This window comes from Ciconia boyciana, chromosome 2 (genome assembly GCF_034638445.1).
Source record: "Ciconia boyciana chromosome 2, ASM3463844v1, whole genome shotgun sequence".
In the NCBI taxonomy this organism is placed as follows: domain Eukaryota; kingdom Metazoa; phylum Chordata; class Aves; order Ciconiiformes; family Ciconiidae; genus Ciconia; species Ciconia boyciana.
The window spans coordinates 156,864,091-156,888,651 of record NC_132935.1 but is presented as its reverse complement, the minus strand read 5'-3'; the positions used below and the strand labels follow the sequence as shown (position 1 = coordinate 156,888,651).

Below are 24,561 nucleotides of genomic sequence, written 5' to 3'. Positions count from 1 at the left end.
TGGATATTGAGACCAAGCAGAGCAGGCTTCTGTACTAGCTCCTAAAAACCTTCAATTTGCTCCACTCTTTTCCATCTGTCTTGTTCACCTTCAGTATTTGACAGTTAACATCTGCAAATCTACATAAATGGCAACAACATCCATAAATATGAGAAGTCTGAGGGAGTCAGAGTGACGGACCAGCGCACAGGAAGGTATCTCGGGCAAAGACGTGGCAGTCCCATGCTGTGTCCCCTCCGAACGTGGGGAATGTGCTCACTCTGTGCCGGGGTCAGGAGGACCCTGCTCCAAACAGACCACTCTGCCATACTCCATCACCAAACCCTGTTGGGTCACGAATAAAATATTATCCAAATGAGGGCCCATTTCTTTTTATGTTGTGGTCTAAGAGGAAATAGAGAGTGGCTTTTAGTAAAGCACGACTAGGCCAGTAGCTGGAAACCTGCTGAGCCTTTGCACAGCCAAGCCCAGCCAAGGCCATTAGACATCAATACATTCACATAGGAGGAAGCAGCTTATGGAAACATCTGCTGGAACAGCGTGTGAACCCCAGCTATTGACACCCCTACAGCTGCACACAGTGGGCTGCTTAGGGCCAAGGGCCACCACCACGCCCAGATGGTTTGCAAGGAAGATCCAAAACTGGCATCCAGCTGCCAGCTGTGCTGGAGCACTCTGCATTCCCTAAGGAATATGTGTCAGAACTGGCCGGCAACAGGGACTTCCTAAATTGCTAGTACGTGCATTGCAGCCACACTCATACAGGAGTATTTGTGGCCTTGGAGCAAACAGCGTCACTTTATACTTCAGAGTACGTCCTCCTGCTCCTCTGGGGAGACTCCTACCAGGGCCATACGCAGTGCTTGTAATGATGACACAAGCTAATAAACTCCTTTTTCCCTTCACTGTAAAGCCAGGATGATTTCTCTCTCATACTGTTGGATGCACAAAGGGTGTCTTTAATACTGGGAAGTGACTCTGTGAGTTACTTACATACTATTTGCAGAGGGACAGACCTACTTTTTCAACTGAGCACAATAGACCAAAACCACACTATGTTTCATTTAATGAGTGCTCCTGTACAAAGCTTTCAAATAATAAGCACTAACCTATTTTAAACCTGAGCAAGCTAAACATTTCATTTAGTATTCACTTGACTCCAGTTTAGCTCATTAAAGCCTCTGCTGCATTGGGGAAGGTGAAGAGGGCAATATGATTAAGACAACGTGATTAGGACAGGGCAGACGGGGTTTCTCTCATCTGAGAGCTGAGGAAATCCTGTTCTTCCCTTTAAAGAGATGCAGTGGGCAGCGCTGGTCCCCCTGGATGTGGTGAGCTCCAGGCACCAGGTTTCTCTGCCTCGGGTACTCTGCAAGGTGATGCTGCAGGGATAAGCCTTGCACTGTGCAGAATGACCCCAGCTGTTTACCTGCATGTCCCCAGAGCAGTATTTCTTAGGGATATGATATTGATAACTCCTCAGCTCCCCTCGGCTGTGATCCAGAAAGCATCTTATTGCATTTACACAACTAATCATACATATACACGTGTTAGTTGCCACTGTGAAACAGAAGAGATGCAGCAACTATATTAATAAAATCCTGGCAGCGATGAAAAGATGACGGATGCCAGCCGAGTCTGTTGTGGTGTCCCTGCCACAGCAACAACGAGGTCCTGCAGGTGTTAGGGCTGATGCCCTGGCCTGGCCTCGCCCTGGCCCCATCCCCAGGGAGGTGCCCGATGCCCAGGGCTGGGGCTGCCCCCGCTGTCCCCCGCCGGCCCTGCTTCCTTGCAGGGAGCTGAGGCACACTGGCTTTTCATGGCCAAGGATGTAAATGTGCAATTTCTGCAAAATCCATCTTCTCTTTGCATTTAATCACAAAACTTCTTTTTCCACCTCCTCCCAAATTGAGACCCAGGACAACAGTATAACAGTCAATGCTGGATTTGGATGGATTTATGGTCAGAGACTCCTCTGCTCAAGCCCTCTACCATCCATGGAGCCAGGGCATGACCACTTCAGGCCTAATTTCCACCTCCTTCCCGGCTATCTTCTCAAGAGCCAGCTCGGTTGGGATCTATGGCTGGGCACTTCAGTTTTGAATACAGGTCCTGTGTGACTTCCAAATGCAGAACTCTCATTAAAGAGAACTGGAGCACAATAAAAAGAGGCTTTAGAGGACTGGCCTGTCTAGTCTGTCAAGAGGGCAATCCAACAGCACAGGGAAAAGGAAGGTCCTTATAGAATGGTATTCCTGACACACAAAGGTATATAAATACACACCAATGGCTTTTTGGGTATCCTTCCTGACAGTGGCCAACAGCAGATACATGGAAGAGCTTCCCAACAGCAGCATTGTCATACATATCCCAGCCTTGAGCCATCTGAAGTTTAGGTCTCTTTAAATGGCATCTTTGTCTTTAAAACAATTAATGTAACTCAGCATCTAAAAATAATGCCATAGAGTCATACATTTCCTTGTTCTTCAGCAGTTCAATCATTCCAGCTACTCCTCAGTGTCATAAAACACATTTTGAGAAAGAAAAATATCCAAGAAGTTCCCTTGAGCGAAATATTTAAAAATAAACACAACCTCTCACTCCTTAAAGCGCATACCTAAATCATGTTTTTTCAGAAGGCGCTGAAGGCTCTGGATGAGGATGGGGAAGTTCTGGCCACTCCTCAGTGCCCAGAGGCCACGCGTGGCCGGAGCCACGGGCGCCCCGCCAGCCGACGTACAATTCAGCCTGTGCCAAGTTCTCACTCGCGGTTGTTTTCCTGCATGAGCTCAAAACCTGAAAACAACTAAACCAGTAAAAATCTGATTCTTCTCCAAAAATGAGACCTTTGGTGGTGGAAGTCCCATGTATGCTAACAGAGGAACAGTGCATCAGCACAGGGCTCGGAGCAAACACCAGAAGCGCTGCTGGGGGACTGGAGCTGTCCCCGCTGCAATGCTGCACCTGCAGCCAAGAAAACTTACTCTCTAGCTGGCAGTGAGTACATGAAGCGGGAAAATTGTCTTCATTAGTGTTACGCATTTATCCCTCTTCAACCAAAAGTTTAAAGGAGGCGCAGAGGCATGGCTGGACCTCAAATACTGTGTTAACTGAATCTGCAAATATGTAAAACCCTGCTGTTCATATTCTGTTGCTCAGGTGGTTTCTGGTAGCCCCCAAAAGAATAATCTCTAGAAAGCTCAAATTATTTAAAATACAGTATCCTGTTCTCATACACTACAATTTTATATTCGTTTTCTTTGGGAGTGCATGAAGGAAATGAGGTTAAGCCAAGACCTGGATTTAGGCACGCATTTTTTCTTTGAGTACAAAAAGGAAAAGGTTGAGACACCTTCATTTAGGTGGCCTTGATTCATCACCCAACGCTAGCTCCTGAACTTGCTATGTATCGTCATCCCTGTGTGTGACGAATACTTCTGAACACCCGGACCACAGGGGGTACCCAAGAACTGATGCACCCTCGTTTAGGAAGCTGGGAAGCGTTGCCCTCAGAGAATGGCAGGTCTCTAACATGAAACCCTCGGCAAGTGCTTAAAGCAAAACCAATCTGCGAGATGCTCCAAGGGAAAAGGAGGTAGAAGCCACACAGCATCTCCCCCCAGCTCCACCCCTTCAAAGTAATTATGTGACCTGAAAGCTCATGCCTTAATTAGCCTGGAAATAAATTACACTGGCTCCTCCTGGTGGCTGATCACACCAAACTCAATACGCATGGATGTGGTTATTAGCGATTAGCACTCATCTTCATTTGGATGAGTAGCCATGTGTTTTATTTACACTGCAATGGAGCCTGGAGCCTTCAGCCAAAACCACCCAGCCTCCTGTTGTATCTGACACAAATACTAATGGCCACCACGTTTGACCGTTGCATCGTTAACTTTTTGCTAATCGTTGGCTGTTGATAACAGCGGCCTTCAGTAGCACTGCAGGAGGCTGGGAGGCTGCAGGGGTACAGCTTGCTAAGGGGGTATAACTGGTGTGCGCTGCTGGCCTTCAGCTCCGGAAGGAAAACTGGAATAACACAGCTAAAAAGCTTACTGGGAGCGACAGTAACACATACAGTCAAATAATAAAGGGAAGCAGCTGGATTATGATTTGAGCCAGCTTGTGTCCCCTAAGCAAGCCCACCTAGGATTCAGTTTTTAATGGCACAACCCCCTCTGCAGTACTGAGGAGCCAGCGTCGGGGGATGAGCAGGCTGGCCTCAGGAGGGGGAGTGTGGGCATGTCAGAGGACACTCTGAATTTTCATGGTAAAATTTGAATAACTATTCTGCATGAAAGCAGGCCCAGTGACTGAGCGTGCTGGCAGGCTAGCCCAGAGACCTGACTGCATTTGAAGGACTGTGGTTATAATTACTGTCACCATTGCTTGCATCAGGAATTACAACCACGTGAATTTGGAGCCTCATCACTTTTAGTCTGTGCTTTAAAGCAGTCTCTCTCTTCTTATGCACGCCCAATGGTTTTCTTGACCTATTTTTGGACAGTGAGAAATTATTTATTTTTATAGCTAGACTTCCCAATTAACCATGATAATACAATAAACAGGGGACTGAGAGGACAGGAGAGAGATACCTGGCTCTGCGCTCTTGCCCAGACTATATAACGCAACAGGGAGCAGCCTTGGATGTAGTACTGACTGGTGTTACAGAAAGCCATCTTTTACTGAAAATGCTGATTGGTGCTACAGAAAGGGGATGAGGATTACCTCAGACTGTGTTTTGTCAGATGTTCTGTGAAGAAGAAGTTCACACAAGCCAGAATCTCTTACAAGTGCAAGACATGAGACCTCTACCAGTTCCCTCTCCATCCCTCTCTTTCCTGACAGCTAGTGTTTAGTAATTGAACTGTATCAAAGGTATATCTGGTTGTTATGGTGAAATCATATAATAGCTCAGGGGAGCATTTGTATTTGTTACAGCAGTAGGATAAGTTACTGGGTTTACGGTCAAACAAATGGATCTGTGCTCCCCATTACACCTGCATGTTCTGTTGTAGCTCCAACAGAGGTGCTGTGGAGGCAGCCCTTATGTACAGCTCACATACCACATTTGTGCTTCAAACCCAACCCTTTTCTGTTAAGCCTCAATGAGCATCCATCCATGGCACCCTTGACCCTCAATGCTATGTTGTCTCTATGGCCAGGCAGTGCTGAGGAGCACAGAAGGAAGAGAAGCAGGAAGACAGAGGACATCAGAGTTTTCAACAAGCACCAAAAAAAAAAAAAAAAAAGGACAAGACCCTCCCCTCTTCCCTCAAGAATGAGAAAAAGGCCCAGAAAAAGCAGAGAAAAGACAGAAAAATGGATAGATGTGGTCACAGATCTGGGCCAGGGACACAGGAGAACCTATCTGCTAATCTTCTCTGAGGAACAACACATTTTTCTCAGTTTGGAGATGAGGTAAGTGATGAAACATATACCCCACAATGTGTAAAAAGGAAGGTTTGGAATAATTTAGGTATATATTTTAATGGGGAAATATAATTTAAACATGCAAATATGAACAGTAGTAGAGGTAATATGTATATAGCCAGTGGGAAGCCCTCAGGAGTTGGGTGGATCTGTAAAACTTAGCTTCCCCATGGCTTAAGGCACTGGTACAGGAGTGAACACCTCTTCAAGTGCAGTATCTCTATGAGGAACATGAGTGTGGGCATCTGGGTTGGACTGAAGCTCTGTCTAGCCTTGTACTCTGCCTCTTTTACTATCTTACAGTGAATCTCCACAAAAGCATGTGAGAACAAGACAATGTGTAGTTTTACCTCCCCAAATTGAATGTATTCTGGCCCAGCCTCCAACAATCTGTGGCTCAGGAACTTCCTGAGCCAGGGGTAGTATCTTTACGTTTAGCAGTTGCTCATGGACGCCTGGCTGAGTCTGTTCTCCCAGAGCACGAATCCACGCTATTCACTAGCATGCAGCTGTGCCAACTCGCTGAGAGATGCCCCACTGGTGTTGCTGTCCTAGTTAAGTGGCATGTGCTATATTTTCACTTTATCTAGGCTATAAAGTTAATATGAATTTTTTATAAAATGCAGCACTGAAAAATTGAGAGGATTATTTCTATAGGTGTGAAGACTTTGAAGGTGACAGTACTATATTTCTTTACGACTGACTTTGTGTTTGTTCCTGCAGTGCCCATTACGAGGATATCATGTGGCATGTTGGGAATAGCTCTGTGCTGCAAAAGGTACCCGTCTTCTCTATATTTAAAGCAAATGGTCCATTTTCATATAATTGTTATGTGGAGTCAGAGGCAAATATTGATAGATAGTGACAGAATTTAATTTATTTCTTTGTTCAAGATTGATTTTTCTTGGGCTTCGACAGCACTGGCTGCCTTCCCAGAAACATCTCTGAATTTATCATCACTGGGTGCCAAACTGAGACAGAAGGAACAAGTTTTAAATATAAAACTCCTCAAAGTGTGGGGTCATTTCAGCATGATGAAGTTCCAGCCATAACCCTGAGTGCCATAGAGTGAGGACAGCTGAGAGGGATCGAGGCAGTGAATTAACGGTGCCAGTGGAGGGAGATCAGCTTTAGGAAGGGGTGTCCCTTTCTGCCAAGGGGTAATTACTCCTCACTCCTCACTTTTGGTTCATACCAAATGATCCTTCAGAGAATCCTTCAGGATCATTTCCTTCTCTGTCACAGTTGTGTCTAGGCAATGAGTGAAAGAAGTGAGAGCGTAAACTAAGACAGACTTGCCCATCTGCAATGTTTTACAGGCTCCAACACTCAGAGCCACCACAGGAATCCGGCTGCTGAAATCATTGATGGGCACAAGTCTTACTGCGCGCTGCCTTGCAGAGGAAAGCTCATGGCCTCGCTTTCTCAGTCTTCCCTGCTGACCAACCTCGTGAGCTTCAATAGCTCCCTCCTGATCATTGTTTCCACAGAGGAGCAGGATGAAGCCCACTGCTGAGGCATGCGTAAGGTGGCATTCCTCAGAGGCACACAGAGATGCAGTTGCTGATGTGACATGCACCGTAGTTATCAGCATGAGTCACTGGAGCTGTACACGCTTGTAGCACAGTTGAGCTTAGCCATGGTGCTCGTCTAGTAAAGTATAGCTTCAGTATCTACCCTTAGTATCATCCCACAAGACAAATTAGGAGCCAAGGCAAAGTAAGTTGAATTTCGTACTAAACTGGAAACATTAAATGCTATATTGACTTCATTAGACTGGACTTAGAGTGAATATATTTAGGCATAGTGCCAGGATCCATGGTGTATAGCTGAGGTTGTCCACAGTGGGTGAGGATCAGGCTGCTGACAGTGATACTCGTAAGCACGCGTTGCACTGTTTAGCCTGTGAAGTTAGCATGGCATCTTCCTGAGTAAAACGGCAACAGCTACTCGTTGTTAGTTTGATCTGGCTGGGCAAGCTGTCAGCACATCCTTCGTGCAGGGATCACAGCAGGAGGATGTGGAGCAAACAGAAGTAGAGAGGAGAGGTTGTAGAGCAGTGTCAGGGGAAATGCCCTCTTTCATCGAAAAAAGATCAACAAGGCAGTTAATAAAAAGTCTGGCAAGATCAAACCAACCTCTGCTACTCAGTCTGTGCAGAGATCTTACCCGCCTTGCAGCAATGCTGGCCAAGCCTCTCACTCCCTCTAACGTTAAAACAGTCTTTGATTTAAAAGAAAAGGACCTCCAATTGTGCCGATCTCTGGTTTCCGCCACCTCAGGGAAACGGAGTGCCCTTCTCACTTCCCAGGGGGGAAGGGAAAGCCCACAACCCAAGCTCTTCCCTAGGGGAGTCCTTTCCCTTCATAGTGAGCTCTCGTCCGGGTGAACCCAGCTTCCTCTGAGCGACAGGAGAGGTCTTAGTGCTGGCACGAGAACCTGGTTGCCTCTCTCTCGGTGAGAAGCACCTCCCAGCTGATTCATTCTGGGCTGAAAAGAAGAAAATCTCTTTTTACTAAGGTTCTCACCACTCTGAAGACTGTTCTTTATATTCTGCTCCCCTCCGAGCTCCGCAGTAGTGGCTGGTGCTGTGAAGCATAGCAGCCTTCGCTGATAAGCCCTGCACCCTGCGTATCTTCCTTTTTTTGAATGTTTTCTATCAGGAGAGCAACCAATCTGTATTTCCTACAAAAATTGCTTCCAGCTGCCAGGCTGGATGGTCTTTTCACTGACAGAAGTGACTCTGTAGTATAGTGTTTCTACTAACTGCAGCATCGAATGAAGCAGCACATAATGTAGAAAAAGCCCACCCGTGGCAGAGCACCTCTGCGTGCACCCGCCTGGCTCCCAGCGCCTCTGGCTCCTGCCCTCCTTCCGAGCAGAAGTGCAATGAAAGGTAATTATTTCTGGCTGAGCAAATTATTGTCGGTTAATTTGCACCCCTCTGGGTTCATGCACAGCTCAGGTCTGGGACGTCGGTGCGCTGCAGAGATTTGCTTTTACACTGATTGACAGGCCAGCAGTGCAGTGGTGTTGGGACATTAGTCAGTGCAAATGCTGGTCCCTGGGAGACGAGCAACCCACCATGGGCAGGCTTAGCAGCACATTTACCTTTCCTGGGCACTGCCACTGCCAGCTCCTCTGGACCTGAAGAAGCAGTTTCCTCCACATGCCAGCCCTCCAGCTACACTTCCAAACAAGCCTGCAGCCCTGAAAATCCCAAATAAATAGTGTCCCTTGCAACACTGGGGCTGAATATCAGCTGCTCTCACCTTTTAAAGGAGCAAGATTCAGGGCTTCTCAGCTTCAGAAAATTCAAAAGGAATAAAACTGAATTAAACATTTCTGCCCATCTTGGGCTAGTGTGTCTGATCTGTTCCTGGCAATCCTGATTATTCTTGCAAAATCAGACCTGGGAGCTACTCCTCTGGCCTTGCCTCCCTTTCCCTTTCCCTTTCCCTCCCCAGCAGCTGGTTCCTCTGAGTGAGCAGGGGACTGACTCACTGACACCTTTTCTCTTCTCCTAGCTTTAGGCTCTTCTATTGAATTTTGAATTTTGACAGCACTCTATTTTAAAGGAAGCAAATTCCTCCATTGACCTCTGTCCTGCCGATGGGTGCTGCAGACCCTCCCAGTCCCTCCAAGGGGGGAGGCTGGATGAAGTGGGGGAGCACCAGTACCTTCTGACCCTGCAGAGGTAAATTCCAGCCAGCCCATCGTACCACCGGCTGAATGTCAGCACAGCCGAGCCACTGCTGTCACATTAAGTTGTAAAAGACAGGAAATGTTCTTTATTGCTTTGTCTGGCAGTTTTCTTTAAAAAAGAAAAAGCACTATAAGCAGCCACTCTAGACGTGCTGCTTTTACTAAGTTTAACACTGTACCTGGAGGTCCTGTATGTGTTATGGCCCAATCCTGTCCTCTGTTCTCTGAGTCCTTCATACCTGGCGGTATCGGTCTCTGCACTTGGTCTGTCTGAGCGTGGGGGAAGCATGGTCAGGGGTATACAAAAGACATTCCCCATGCTGAAAGGAATAGCGCGTGTTTCTGGTTTGAACTAACAATGCACTGGGTGCATTTCAGCACACACGGACGGGAAAGAAGTCCACACCCCCAGGTCTTAGATCATACATGTGCTTAGGTCCTACCGTGATGCTCTTTGGAGCATGCTGATACCATATTGGAAGAAGGTCTTCTGAGGAGCTCAGTCTGAGTGTAGGGGGGCTTCTCTTTCCCGTCTAGCTAGCTTCTAAAGCATGAGGTAAGATTTCAGCTGTTTAGGTAACAAATACATTTCCTGTATTAAAAAAAAACAATGGCTTGCCTATGTACTAGAGTGCATCTTTAGGCAGGTTTAAAACTGTACAACACATCTTAATGCTTGAGAAGTCATGTAAAATACACTATGCGCAAGAAAACTGGAGTAAAGAAATGGTAGTACACTGTAGTACCATAGCAGCCTTTTAAAAAAAAGTTATCCTGGGCATAATCTTTAATATCTCCAAACTTAGCCCTCAAGAATTACCATTAAGAGGGATAATACTTCACTAGCTATATCAGAGCATAACAAGTTCACAAGCAAAAATTCATTAAGGAAAACTCTTTCTTGATAAAGTACATTGAAAATGACTGGAGGGATTCACACTTGTGCCCTTGAGATCTGCCAGTTCTCTGGAAATAAATCTCAGTTCACTAAATATGGAATTTAGTGTTCTCAGACACCTTCCTCAGAAATAGCAGAGATAAATCACAGGTATGCTAAGCCCAGCCAGCAAACTCCATTTCTTTCCTAAATCAAGTCCTGGTGTCCACAAAATGAAGAAAAGGGGAGTGCCTGGAGCTACCTGGGCGTCTGTTCTCTGAAGGGGACAGACCCATGGGCAGAGACCCCCGTGCACCGTCTACGAGCCCCTTGGCTGGTGCAGTACTCATAGGCGTGTATTGGCAAAAATGAATGACAAAGTTTCCACTGTAAGGTATGTAGGAGGTAGGACAAAGCAGAGGAAAGTAACAGCGGGATGTCCAGGAAGGTTTTCTTACAGTGAGATCAGTAGGACTGTGGAGGAACATTGGGCATGCATGGGAGACCTTTTCTATGCACCACTTACAGCTGCACCCGACAAAGCTCTAATACACATGCAATGAGAATTTCCCTTGTGTGCCCAAGGGCGATGGAGTAGCTGTTCCGTATACCTCTTCCATCTCTAATGTCAGACTTTAAAATAGATCTTTAATTCCTTTTTTTCACAAAAGTGAGGTCTACAGATAGGGACTAGCTCTGTTATTGAAAATATTTTTTGTTCAGGGACACTCCTAGAAAAATTGCATTGATGTCTCAGTGCCAATATACAATACATGTTGATATATTCGTGAATATATGAATGTATACAGAAGGTCAGGTAAAATCCTTCCTCTGCTGAAATCAGCCAAAATCAGTAAATTTGTTTGTTTATTATTATTACCAGAACACTCAGGAGTCCCTAATGATGTATATGGATATAGAGTTCCTTCTAGAAGAGGACCTAGCCCTTGAATTCAGTAGCACCAGGATTTCACCTTAACTTGTACTGCTTTATGAGTTTCTCTTGAGTTATGTTTTACCTAAATCTCGAGAAGAGTGCTTTTAACCATGCTGGTTTTGTCAGGGCCACAGGGGTAGGGCAGCAATGTCCTCCTAAAATCTATTTCCTAGTGAGCAAAAAGCAAAGTTAATGGTGGTGGTTAACCTCTAGGATTTGTGAGATTGCTGCGAGGACACTACTATGATATTTCTAAAGATTCCTCTAGTTATCAGCATGGGTTGTTTTGTCACTGTTGTTTCTGTTGAAGATAATCTTCTGGCACAGGCTGTATGTTCACAGAGAACTCCATGGTCCATACAGCTGATCTCATCCTATCTGCACACACCTATAACCCAGAAATTTGTCTTTCAGTGTAAAAACACAGCAAAAGCATCACGAGACCTAAAGTGTCGTTAAGTATCAACTTTTACTTTTGCACTTTGGCTTTATTTCTTTATCCGTTCTTGCACCGACTTGCGTTCTCGGCCTGCGGGTCCCCGACGGAAGAGCCAGACTCGCACGTGGTGCAGAGGCAGTCCCACCGGCTGCTGTCTTGCAGAGCTGAGGCTGAAGCGCCCAGCCCACCTTCCTAAACCGGGGCTCACAAAAAGGATATGGACTGAATACAGGATGTTCTTCTTTGTTTAAAGGAGATGTAATTGTTAGATATTCGTCCTCCACCTCCAGGTGGTAGATCCCAGCAGCTGAAGGTGGGAGGTGAGGGCAGGCTGGGTTACTCTTGCTCCATTCTCTGTTTTTCAGTAAAGACAGAGCCAATGTCTACCTTTCTGCTGTGGTAATGTGTCAAAAAACATTGAGCACCACTGATCTAAACCACTCAAGCTGGATTTTACCTAGAAACAAACAGTAGGAAAATAAATGTCTTTCTTTTCCAATACAGCAATGACCAGATACACCGCTGTCGTCCGATGCACGGTTAACCCAGCCTTTCGCTGCGTGGAGCAGGGGACTGGCTTTAGGGGTGCAGGACTGTGCCTTGCTCACGGCCTGCGCTCGGGCAGTTGCACCACGCTCCTGAACGCAGGTGAGCTCCGCAGGACAAGCTGGCAGCCAAGATGGGGTAGGTCCTCCCTGTGCTGCAGGAGGTCCTCGGAGCAGAGAGCGTCAGAGAGCATCGTTTCCATTCACTCCCAGACTCCTTTAGACTAATCAAGTGTCACAAAAAAGCACCTTAGCTTAACTGATAGTCACACCCATCCAACGGCCGTCTCACTTAGAGGTAATTGAGCGGGGGATGTATTCAACCCGTACAGAATTAAAAATAAAAAGCCACTAGACTCCGATGTTGTTGACTGGAAAATATTGTACTCGTCACTCCAGCTGTTTCTGATTGCTAGTTACAAATATGCGTTACAAAATACCCATTTATTTAGGCATTGCGGGTCACTTGACAGGGAAGATGAATGACGCATTCAGGTTTCCTTTTATTTTTTTCTGGATGAGCGACGTGGTGTTGCTGACATTAATATGCAAGCGTTGTGCAAGATCCCTTCACATGGGTCTGTTGATCTGCATTTGAAAATGGATAGCATCAGCACTGCCGTAATCGTTCCTGGAGGAATTCCTTTTCATTGGGCTTTTCTCAAGTGGACAGTGAAAGGTAAGACTGAAATTTGAGAATTTGCTTTAACTTGTAGCCATATCCAGGATTTAAATTCAGATCTCCCATATAGAAAAAAAATAAAACCTCTAGTATATTGTATTGCCTACTCCATTATGTGGTAGTTAATAATTAAAAACATGCTGCAATTGCTTTTATGAATTCATAATGTGGAGATGAAGGATTACTGCAAGTTGTAATTTGACATATAATAATCTTTGCTGTATTTCAGTTTTTGCTAGTGGACCTTGATTTCTTTTTTCAATTTTGATGATACAAAGAAAGAATTAATATCAGATGTTTCCTCTCCACTTGTGCAATTCTAAAGTGCCTTTATTTGAAATAAAATAAAATCGCACACAGTTTGCTAGAGCACCTCTTCAAAGCCCGTCCTACGTGGTATTGTTACACAACAGACCCCCTCATCCCTCACAGACAGCACCGTGCGGCTGGCTGCCCTGGGGACTGCTGCCGCCGATGTGACATATCGGATCCCTTCAGACCTCGGGAACACAGTCTGATCCATCATGAGCTCGAGGGGGTTCTATGCCCTGCAATTTTATCCTTAGGTGGCTTTATTATATTTATGTCTCCAGACGTACAAAGACCACCAGTAGGCATCTAACCCTTGATACAGCCGCCAGCACCGGGTAGCTCATTTCTAAGCTATGACTACTTGCACCATGCAGTGACTGAGGGCCCAACCAAGCTGAGCTCAGTACTAGCAGACACGGAAACACCTCCTGCCCAGCAGCTTTACTGCAGGGTAGGGCAGAGTGCAGACACATAAATGGACTTGTCCGGGGTTAATGAGAGAGCCTGGTTTTCCTGAGTGCATTGTCTGTGCCGGCTTTCACAAAGAGGAGCCCCTGTCCTCCCCACTCCCCAGCTTGGGTGGGAAAAGGAAGAAACACTGAAGCAGCCAGAATTACATGTCTGGGCTCTGGTAACTCCAAGGAGATGGGTAAAGGACAGTGAACCCTCATGTCCAAGCCCCTTGGACAGCACAGCCCATCAGCAGTGCCTTCCTTGCACAGTACTCCTGCTCACATGTAGAAGGACATTTCCCAGGTAACCAAATCCAAAGCCATTAGGGTTCTGGGGGTTAAAACCAGTGTCCCGGTTTCCACCTGTGCACTTACACAGAGCCTGGGCCGACAGGAGGAATCCCTTGGCTGTGCCCATGTTGTTAGAGGGCCCATGACACGCACCCTGCAGTGCCAAGGCCATGTGCTGGACCATGTGTGCACCTGGCTGTGGTCATAGCGTTGAGCTCCCGAGGCCTGCTGGTGACACGCGTTGGGTATGTCTGTACTAGCACATTGAACAGTGCCAGGGAACGTACCCAGGGACTGCACCTACATGGCTTACCATGGATGGCCCAAAGCATTGTTTTAGACATGCAAAGCAGTCCCCTCCCAGCCAATTCCCAGGTGTCATTCAGAAAGTAAGGGACAAGACACATTCCAAAGAGGTGACCTGCATGTTCTGGGGATTAAGGAGCTTTTAATCACAGGGACATGGGCCAGTCCCTGCCTGAGAAGGGTGCTGGGCGTGTTTGGTTAAATGGTACACCTATAGTCTCTGTGGCAGGAGTAGTCTGTGGTGAAAAAGCTGTCTATGCACATTGCACTTTGAAAACACAAGGATATTTGCCCTGTGCCCTTGACACCTGTCTTGTCATGATCATGATCATGGCCAACATGATCAACATAAAAATCAAGGCTTGAGGGAACTCCTCAGCCTCTCCTCTGCACCTGCTGCACGTCATACCAGCTCTTACTGCTACTGATCACTGCGGTGAAGATCAGCTTAGCGTGATCACTATCATACAGGATGGCACACAGCAATCCATGATGGGTGAGGAGGTGCTTTGGATAACAGACCTCTCCCTCATCCTGAACATTAAGGAAAGTCAGATCTGTCCCTTCCAGGATGCTGCCAAATATCTGCCAAGTCTGTGGCTGGAGCAAGAAGTCCCACCTTTCAGCAACCATCTTCTTGGAAGGTTAACACTTCCTATACAGGACCTCATGTCCTATATCCCAGAGGGCAGAAGTCATCCTATGGCAAGTCTATCCTCATTTGGTGGTAGCTGTGAGGTGCCAGGGTGGAGACCAGGGTGGAGGATACAACCATTCAATTCAGTTTACTACAAAGAAAAGTTGTTAAAAATGAGCAAGACCAACAAACAGCAGGCCATTAAATCGTTACCACTGCTTTGCAAGCAAACAAGGCGGGAGACCACCCCTGTGAACAGACAGCAGTTCCCCTTCTGTATGTGATGGCAAGTTCAGGACAAGGTGAAGTACTTTTAGAAGGTACCTTTGGGGCACCAGATACAGCCCATTTGCATTCTCTGGCTGCCAGGAGCTGCAGACTACATGTCAGGATACTCTCATTAAGCACAGCTCACTCCCACTTTATCCAACAGTAACAAGGATATCCTCTTCAAGATGAAGCTAGGTTTCTGCCCCATAAGCTGGACATGTGCTCTTAGCTGATCTCTCCAAGTCTGCTTCCAAGGGTGGTGGGGAGGAGGGAGATGGGGCCTGCCTGGTCCTCTCCCTTCCTCTCCTTCTCTCTCTTCCTCTTTTCAGCTGCTATAGTGAGTGAAGAGTCTGAAATGGAAGATGTCTGTCATTTGTCAAGCTCTGGCATGCAGCCCTAACTACAAAAGGTTGCTGTCCACGTGAGGTACCAACACAGTCTCCCGAGTACCACGTGCAGTTTGGCGCAAAAGCTGGCCATTCCTGGCTGCAGCCGAGGACTGGGTTTGGACCTTTCCATGTCTGTATACAGCTTCCAACATCTTTAATGCAAACCAGCACTGCTCAGTTGTAAAAAGCAGTCTGTACTTTGTATGTCTGCTATTTCTTCATATTGCTGCTGGCAAATCTTCTAGCCAAAGGTGCAAGCACGGTCCTTGCAGATGTTGACCACAGGCACAGCTGCTTCCCAGACAGCCAGATGTGGCTTTCTGCGGTGTAACTCTGAATGTGAAGCATGTAGATAATGGCATAGTGTATATGAGATTAGAGAGAGGCATGGGACACTATGAGGCTTGCTTTAGATTGCATGTAGTAGATAGGAAAGGTCAACGGGAGCTATTTTGAGCCGGACATATACTCCAAGGATGGGATTTTTGTGCTCTCTAGTCTATGTCTGAGTTTCACTGACCAGGAGACAACTTACTTCTCCTCAGAGTAAGACTGGATGTGAACTAGTATACGTGCAGTTTAGACAATCTGGCAAGCTGACACTCTGCATGAGATGGACATGTCCCAGCAAGACATTGCAATGATCTGCTCTGATGTCCTGCATAGCATGGACCATACAGTTTCATCAAGTACGTACTTCCTCAGGCTTGCAGCTTCTTCCAGAGATAAACTATATCTCATGAAAAGTTACTCATTACATTTGGAGAGAATTCCCCAACTAGAAATCTCTAATTACATATCCTCAATGAGCTCTACTTCCAGTCTGAATTTGACACTTCCAGCTTCTAGCCTTTTCCCTATTAGCTTAGAGTTTTCTACTGCCAGGTGTCTCTTTGTACAGGTATTTATAGGATCTTCTCTTTGTTGAGATTGGGTTCCTCTGATTTCTCATTGGAAGAAATTATCCAGATCTCAAATGATTATTATAGACTTTTTCTGAACCCTTGCCAACATTCTTTTAAGAAATGGAAATGAGAAGTAAGGAGCCAATACTCCAGTCAGTACTGTTGCTTTCAGTGGAAATGACATTGTTTATACCTGACATTTTGCTTTTTGGCTGCTGCAACACACTGGGAGCTCATGCGCTCTTAGTGACTCATCAGGCCTTGACAATTATTTTCTAAATCATTCTTTTCCAAGTACCAATCTATAACTATGACCTACATTTTGTTTTCATACATATATGACCTTGCCTTTAACTTTCTTACAGCGCCGGCTGTTCAGGTGAGCCTTAGTTTCCTTGATCACCACATCACTCGTGGGAGCTGACCTTATTAATTATGATCCCACTAGCTTCTGGGTTGCCTGCAAACTGTTATGGTTAATGGAGATGTCAACTGACTTTTAGTTGTCTGGCACATCTTGTTGCTCACACTAGAGGTTCACTTACATCGTTACAGTCTGGCTGACTCTTTGGGAGCTCTGAAAAAGCACTGTACTTCAGAGGAGCATCCCACACCTGGGCTTTCTGGGGAGGAAGCTGCTGAACCCTGCTCCATGTGCTCCCCTTCGAGGTTATGGCTTTCTGCCTGCTGTACCAGAAGCCATGTCTCTGAGGTACCAGAGCTCACCCTGAGACCGCCAGAAGGACTCAGAGGCAGCCTGAATCACCATCAGGCTGTGCTTGTAGGTGCTGTCAGAGCCCTTCTGGAAGTGACTGCAGGCCATTCTGCACACCCTGAAGCACACCATTTACCTTTTGTGTATCTGTCTGCTTTTGCCCTAATCGTAGCCCCAGTTCCTCGGAGTACCTAGAGTGGACGGTCAGAGAACAAGGGCTTCACATGACGGCTTGAGAATGCTCTCAAAGCACAGTGTAGATGAGGCCCCAAGTTCCTTCTTGTCACCTTGAGTGTTTGAAGATGCTGGTACTCTGACTGGGATAGTATCCATCTACTGCACCTTCCCTGGTGTGGTGGGTGATATCTGGCTTGAGCATGCAATGTTAGCACCTAGTAGGATTGTCCTTTTACTGCTGAGGAGAACAAAGTGGATGCTGAGGCAGAGAGAGGCAGTGAAGCTGAATCCCTAAAAAACACTTTTTAGCCTAGTTTCATAAAGATAGTAGGTCTTTGCAACCATACAGCTGCCTATCTGTCTCTTCCAGACCCTCCAATGAATGAGGTCTGTGGTGACCTTAAAGTGAATTTGCCAGAGGGCTCTGCTCCTACGGAAGCTGATTTCCTACAAACAACAAAAAGCAGTGGGTGAAAGGAGGAGAGAGGTTCTGCTAATGCAGCGTGAGCTCAACACCTACCTGTTGAACCTGGCCTGCTGGCCGGCTGCTCAGCACCAGCATCCCGTGGAGCTCAGAAGGAGCCACAGAACCTTCTGCCTCTTGCACAGCCAAAGCTGGGAGGTGAGAGGGAGAGAAGGACCCTGTGCCTGGGGTGTGGAGGACAAGGCATGTGGAAAACCACTGGAAATGGTGTCAGGAGCGGAGCTCGCAGGAAATTAACGGGGAGCAGATGGCAACCCAGGCTTTGTAACCTTGCTTGCAGAACAGCAGGTCTGGGATCAGTGGTATGGCACTCACCTACAGGCTAAGTGGAAGAGTTCTTCTGTATCAGTAACTTGCACATCAGTTCATAGTTGTTTAATTTCCAACAAAATGCCAGTGAATGTCTCCGGATCATTTCTCTGTGTCGCATGCACAGGGTAGAAGTACTTCCCGATCATGAGTGTCAATACATTGAAAATAGGAGTAATTGAACACCAATTACCCTTCTGTTTGCACTTTGTAGTCGAGGGGAGCGCGTGCTCTGGGTCAGATCACGGGCAAACATCAGCACTGCTGCGCAACCATTACAGCTTCACCTAAAATGACCTCGTCTCTGGAGCCCTCTGTTGTATCTCCTTTCGGGCTCTTTGGAAATGTGCTAATTAAGGTATTATTTGAGAATAGCACTTACTATGCAGGAATGTTGCAAAGATTAATTAATTAGCTTTTTTTAAAGTTGCGAAAATGAAAAGAGCTACATAAGTGTTCCTAAGTATTATGAAGTATTATAGAACAATGGTTCACAACCTCGGGTTTTTTCTGCTATTTCTTTGCAGCTTTAACTTCCTAACCTGTACCACACAAATTTCAATTAACAGTAATCATTCAGTATACCACATGCCAAAGGATAATTCCCCAAAAATGTGGGAAGTAAATTTTAAAGACAAGGACTGTTTTGTCATTATATAAGTATATATATAAAATACATAATATATAATATTATATTTACAAGAGTGTCTATACATATATACACCCACATACGTATGTATTACAAACAGGTATGCATGCATGTATCTATGTATGTGTATATATATGTATGTACATCTGGGGACAATATGATGAAGGGAATTTTTAGTCATTCTTCACAGATGACGCTGTGGTAATACATTCCCCCAGGAATAATATGCAGGTCCCTTTAGGTCCACAACTCCTGTGTTTCTGACACTACCTTAGTAGCAATGATTCACAGCAAATAGGAGATTATATAGCAAATCATACACATTAAATCAGTCAGCATCATAGTTTGCTACCAAAGGCCCTCCTGGCTTTCAGCCACTTTTATTTAAAGAAACTGTGAAGACGTTCAGGTACTTCTGAAAGGCTCTCTAACAGCACGGTGACAGGGTGACCTTATACAAACCGAGACAGAAACTGGTAAGGAAGGTTTTTTTCTTTCCTCCATCCCACTGTGATACAAATGCCATCTTTTCACACTACAGTGTGTTTGTGTGCCATATGCAAATACAGGAAAAGCGACAGCAAAGGAAAGCCCAAAATGCTGAGTACCAATTCACATTTATGTCTCAGGGAGTTTTGTTGATTTAATGGCTAAGAAAAAATACTGCAAGGACTTTCACATTAGGCAAGAATCAACGAAAGGTTACAAAAAATTGAAAAATAAATTAAATCATAGAATAAGGAGTGATTCTACAGCCACATAATTAGCAGGTATTTTTAGTTTTCCTTCAGAAAGAACGCCAGTCAGCGTTTATGTGACTGAAAAGGACAATGCTGGTGTGAATGATATATGGATCTGTATAGCCAGGAATGAAAGATGTGGAAAGAAAGGGTTTGTGATGGGTGGAGAGACTGGCAGCTGAAGGGCTGTGGGAGAGGGAGGTCAGTGAGCAGAAAGTAAAGAAAATACAAAATTCAGATTGTGGAACTTAGACTCCTTTGGTGGCCTTGTGTTCAGAGGAGGGGAAGCTCCTGTCATCTGAGGAAGTCTCTGTTTCATCTCAGGAGAAATATTCTGTCTTTTCTCCCACCTCTGTGGCTGCAAGAATAGGGAACTGCAGAAATATTGCTGGCTACCTAAAAAACAGGCTGCAACCAACCTTTTCATGTTCTTGATTACGGCAGCTACGCTTGATCTTCAGACCACTGATGGCCTGACATGGTAGAGTGACTTGCAGGGCCAAAAAGCAGTGGTGCTGGCAGACACTCTGATGATCCTTTGGTGGGATCTGCACCAGGGAGCACAACTCACTGTTCCAGCAATTGCTACCCAGACGCACAGAGGTTACAAGCACATGAGATCCTGGGGCCACCTACAGAAGTTAGGTCCACGCAGAGTGAGTGATTAGGGAAAACTGTAACAATATCAATAGCTCAAAATACAGTTCTTGGCAAAATTATTACTACCGTGCCTTACACTACAACCAAAAGATCCTGCAGAATGGCATAAATCTTTGAAACTAGTAGGAGAATTGCTCCGCATTGCTTTTGGCATCGTGACCGCAGCGTGACTCAAAAGCACCACCTGGCTGGCTCTTCACACAGTAGCAGAGCTTTCCAAACTGCCATTTTCATCAAATATTATCTGCTTGCAGCTACTTGGCTATTTCAATGGGTTTAGCAATATCAGGGTGATATTTTTAAAATGTAATTGCTAATACCTTTTAACTATATGCTGACAAAGATTTAGTATTATTACAAAACCTGAAACCTACTATCTTCAGTCTAGCAATGTGAGGGTGAAGGCATTACTTTTGGAAAGGGCATCAACTTCATTTCCAATTTTATGTCAAGAATACATCTGCAGATAGAGTTTATGTCCTAGCTGATTGCAGGGGCATTTAGATGTCAAACTGCTCACTTTCCAGACAAAACAAAATAGGCATCTAAGTACAATAAAATGTGCCTGCAATTACATGTGCCAGCAAAAATTACACCTGCAGATGTTCTCGAGTGCAAAAATCTGAGAACACTTGAAATAATTTCCAAACACGTGAAGTTTGAAGAAAGTAGAACATGAATATCTATTACGAGTACAAAGCACATCCTGCTTTTGCACTTTAAGGGATATCCACTCAGTAATCTTGAATCCTTCTGATATTTACACTTCTGGATCTTAAAGTCTTTTAAGTCTTAAACAAGGACAAATAAAATAATAATTAAATAAAATATTAAAGGCCCTCCTCTGTGTTACTTCCCAACACTGCTGTTACTGTTTGTTCTTTTTTCTTCCCTTTCCTTTTCTCTCCTTTTCCTCTCTCTCTCACATGGAAAATTTTCCTAGGCTGATTCCTCCCGTCACCACTCAGGGAAGGCTTGCAGAAGTGATTAGCCTTTTGTGAGTGCAGTGTAATCATTAGTGCCAATGAATTCCACACCTTGGGCCTTTCTGTCAAGAGCCTCCGATCACAAGCAGTCTCAGTGCAGTCTCTGCCAACACTCCGTTTTCCATGGAGCTACAGTGCGTCACAGATGGGTCAGCAACCTAGGATGTAAAGTAATTTAAAATTAGGGTGATAATTCAATATTAGAAAGTGAGCTAGTGGAGCATAAAATCCTCTTTTGGACCTAAGAGGTAGGCAATAGCCTACCATGGTGTCTTGGAGAGCTGCCCAGGGCACGCTGCCTTGCGCTGTGCATGGTGAGCACCTTCTTCCAGCAAAGCAAGGCTGGATGTGGCTCCTTTTGAAAACGTAACCCACTGATGCCACTGTGTCGGGCCAGGGTGTTGACAGGGCTGACATGAGGCACTATTTTTGCAGAGGAATTACCTATTCCTTAAAGCATGATGAAACTCTGCCAGCCCTAAGACTGAGTGTCCATATTCAGAAAAATTAGCAAAGCAACTCTTTCCTGACCATAATAATCACCAGACTTCAGATGGGTCCCAAGGATTTTTTTTTTTATATCAGGAATGTACGGTGTAGTAAGTGTCAGTAAGTGATCTGCTGAGGCTCTCTGCTCCTTCAGTTTGGCTGTTGACTCCTCGGGGAAGGTGGGTGAGACAAGACATTTCAGAAGCTCCTCCTGGGCCTCTTTAAGGCTTTTAGAGGATTCTCACAGCCTGTGTTCTTGGTTGAATGCCTGCAGAGGACCGGGCACAGGAGAAGGCAGCCCTTCATAAGCCCTTCCCTGCCTGTGTGACTCTGACCTGACCCTGGCAGCACGAATGTGTCCCTGCCTATCCTGATGCTGAGGGTGAAGGGCTCCTTCCCTAAGGCCACCCCCCTAGACTCCAGCAGGCACAGAGCGTATCCTCCACTTGCCATCGCTGTTCTCCGTAATGCTACGGCAGCAAATCACGTAACAAAAGGACATACTCCCCTTTCTCCATTTTGGTTGAGCTGTCTCCTTCCTCAAACAACCGTAAAGAAGAGCAGCTGGGAAAGACATAACACAGTATGTCTTTATTATACTTCGTTTAACAACTTGAAAGTTTTCCCAGGATTACACGGTAACTGCAACTACTAACATGCATATATTGCATTCCTGAGAGTGTTCCTAAGCGTGTCTCAGCCATGTTACCAAGACAGATTAGAAGGCATTACTCATCTGTAGCAGTATTGTTGCTCTCCAAAGCTCTTTGATCCATCACCGTGCATGCCCTTTGTAATGATAATTTAGTAAGCGTCTGATACTTAATAATTCCATTTTGGAACTTCCCCTTATCTGCCTTTTGTGTGCTGATATGAAATGGCACCGTTTCAAAATAAAATCATGCTCTTGATATTTCAGATACTGCAGATACGTGTAAGCACTATTGCCTGCTTATAGCTTTATTTTCTGTATTTAATTAATGCGATACTGCTGGGTTGGCAGTTCAGAGATTGATGTTCTCTGAGGAAGTCCAGAGGAGTTGCTAGAGAAGAAGCAGTAGTTTCCGTAACTGCCATCTACCAATGTCCCTTGGCCCTGACCTTTTGCATCCAACCTACAGAGCAAGAGGTTAGGGAAGCTGCCATGTCTGTTCAGGCCCGTGTCTCTTCATTGTGATGACCAGAATGGGACTGACTATTTTTCTGCAACTTGGCTACTGACATGGAGCAGCTTTTTAAACCCAAGAAACCAAACTGAAGCAAAACTGCCTTCAGAAATAATATTTTCTGACCAGCCTGTTAGTTGGACTTAAGCTGCTGAAATCAAAAGGTGAGAGAGACTGTATATTGCTGCCAGACCAACAGGTTATCAAATAAACCCCCTCAAAAGCATTTTCTGTTAAGGAAGCTGAGCTTTTCACTTAGCCAAGGTTCATTGTGTGCAGTGTTTGGTTGATAAATTAGCTTTAAAACTTTAGCACATATATCCATAAGGACTGATAGAGAAAACAGCTTTACAATAGCAGATTGTTGAAATGGCAGACAATCTTGATTTGGACTTTAGCTGAATTTGGATGAGATTCTACAGAATGAATGTACTTACAGATGGAAGAATCCTACATGAACAGGTCTTTTCATTTTGTGGGACTAGGCGGCAACGATTTCATCTATCTAATTGAAATACACCAATTTGCTCCGCATGTCCAACTCCATCAACCCTTGTGCAAATCTGATTTAGACTGGATACCCGAAATCTGAGGCTAGTCTTGGAATTTTCAGTTAACACTTCAGAGAAACTATGGCTATTAAGCCAATGCCATATCTAGGCATAATACAAATGCCACATGTATCCTGCAGAAGCATTTGTTACAGAGGAATGCTGGGGTGGCTCCCCGGGCGACGTCCATTCTCGTGCCCATTTCCCCGAGTGCCTCTGGGGATGATCAGCACAGCACATGGTCTGAGTTGTGCCAGGTGCCATTACTTGGTCTTGTACAAGGGACAAGAATGATTTTGTGTCATTTTTAATTTCAAAGTTATATGAGTTATAGTCTACTGGAGTGGTGTTTTTAAAACATGAAATGGAGAGTAAGCGTTACATGCCTGGAGTTTGTCATAAATATGAATGAGGATGTCAGAGTGCAGAAAGCCAGCTGGGATAAGGAACTGTGTGGACCAAAAGAAACATAACTTGACATGGTCTTACCTCTCCTGGCTCCTGGACACAACACCCAGAGGTGTTGTGTCTCCAGAGTTTCCAGAGGACACAACACCCAGAACAGTACCCAAATTTTGTCTTGGAAAGAACCAGTTCTCTTGAAAACTGCTCAGGAAAGTAGTAACGTACATGCAGTGTGAGAGCAGGGGCCCCAGGGTCCAGCTGCCGGATAATCTGAGTGTCGAGGGTCAGTTACATGGAGGGGTGCACAGGGCACGTCTGCGTGTGAGAGTTTTGAGTACCAGCAATGGGCGTGGGGCTGTGGGCCTCGGAGGCTCATACCTAGAAGTGCCAGGGACTGGGGGGGCCTGGGGATGCTGGTCCCAGCTGCTGGGCAGTCCGAGTGTCCCAGACCAGCTACTGGAGGGATCTTTCCAGAAACTGGGGAGGTGTGGGGATATGCTTAGAGAAGAGCTCCTTCTGCTTTATCAACCAATGTTTTTGCAGGCAAAACACAACATAAATAAAATGTGAAGTCAAATCTTGCTGCTCAAGAACACTTCAAGACAGCAGACTGAAGTGGTCATATCAAAATGTTTATGAAGCGGCACGCCCCTTCATAATAGGACAGCTGCAGCACCATCGAGAGACTGTAGAAACAGGGATGGCTCTAACAGCATGTTTGTGATTGAATAGTGCTCATATAGTCATTACTGAAATTAATGTCTGGAAAGCATTAGCTACTGGCTTGGCTGATTAGATGAATTCTTACTTTTCAAATACCTTACAAATTTTCAGTGCATTGGACAGCTGTTCGGAGCATTTCAGCAAAATTGGGAGCGCAATGCAATACAGGAAATGTGGAAGGAGTTATGCATTTACATGTCTAGTACTGTAGAGAAATGTGCAATGACAGAGTAATACATGACTAAAGTCTCTCAAGTGGAAAATGTCATGTGTTGTGTGGAGAGAGGGAAAAAAGTGTGGAAGCCAAGGGAATTCTTTATTTTC

General features: G+C 45.4%; 1 long non-coding RNA gene across 3 annotated transcripts in view; it reads left to right on the top strand.

Annotated features, from left to right (window-relative positions):
* Nucleotides 1-12,649, top strand: part of LOC140648523 (uncharacterized) — a 41,980-nt gene extending 29,331 nt beyond the window's left edge. For 2 of the 3 annotated variants that reach the window (XR_012041262.1, XR_012041263.1), the window contains 3 exons: nucleotides 5,169-5,424; nucleotides 6,160-6,214; nucleotides 6,756-9,113. This is a non-coding gene — a long non-coding RNA (uncharacterized lncRNA). Of the gene's footprint in view, nucleotides 1-5,168; nucleotides 5,425-6,159; nucleotides 6,215-6,755; nucleotides 9,114-11,898 lie in introns of those variants that run through there. The other variant, XR_012041264.1, reaches the window with a different exon arrangement.
* Nucleotides 12,650-24,561: the final 11,912 nt, after the last annotated feature.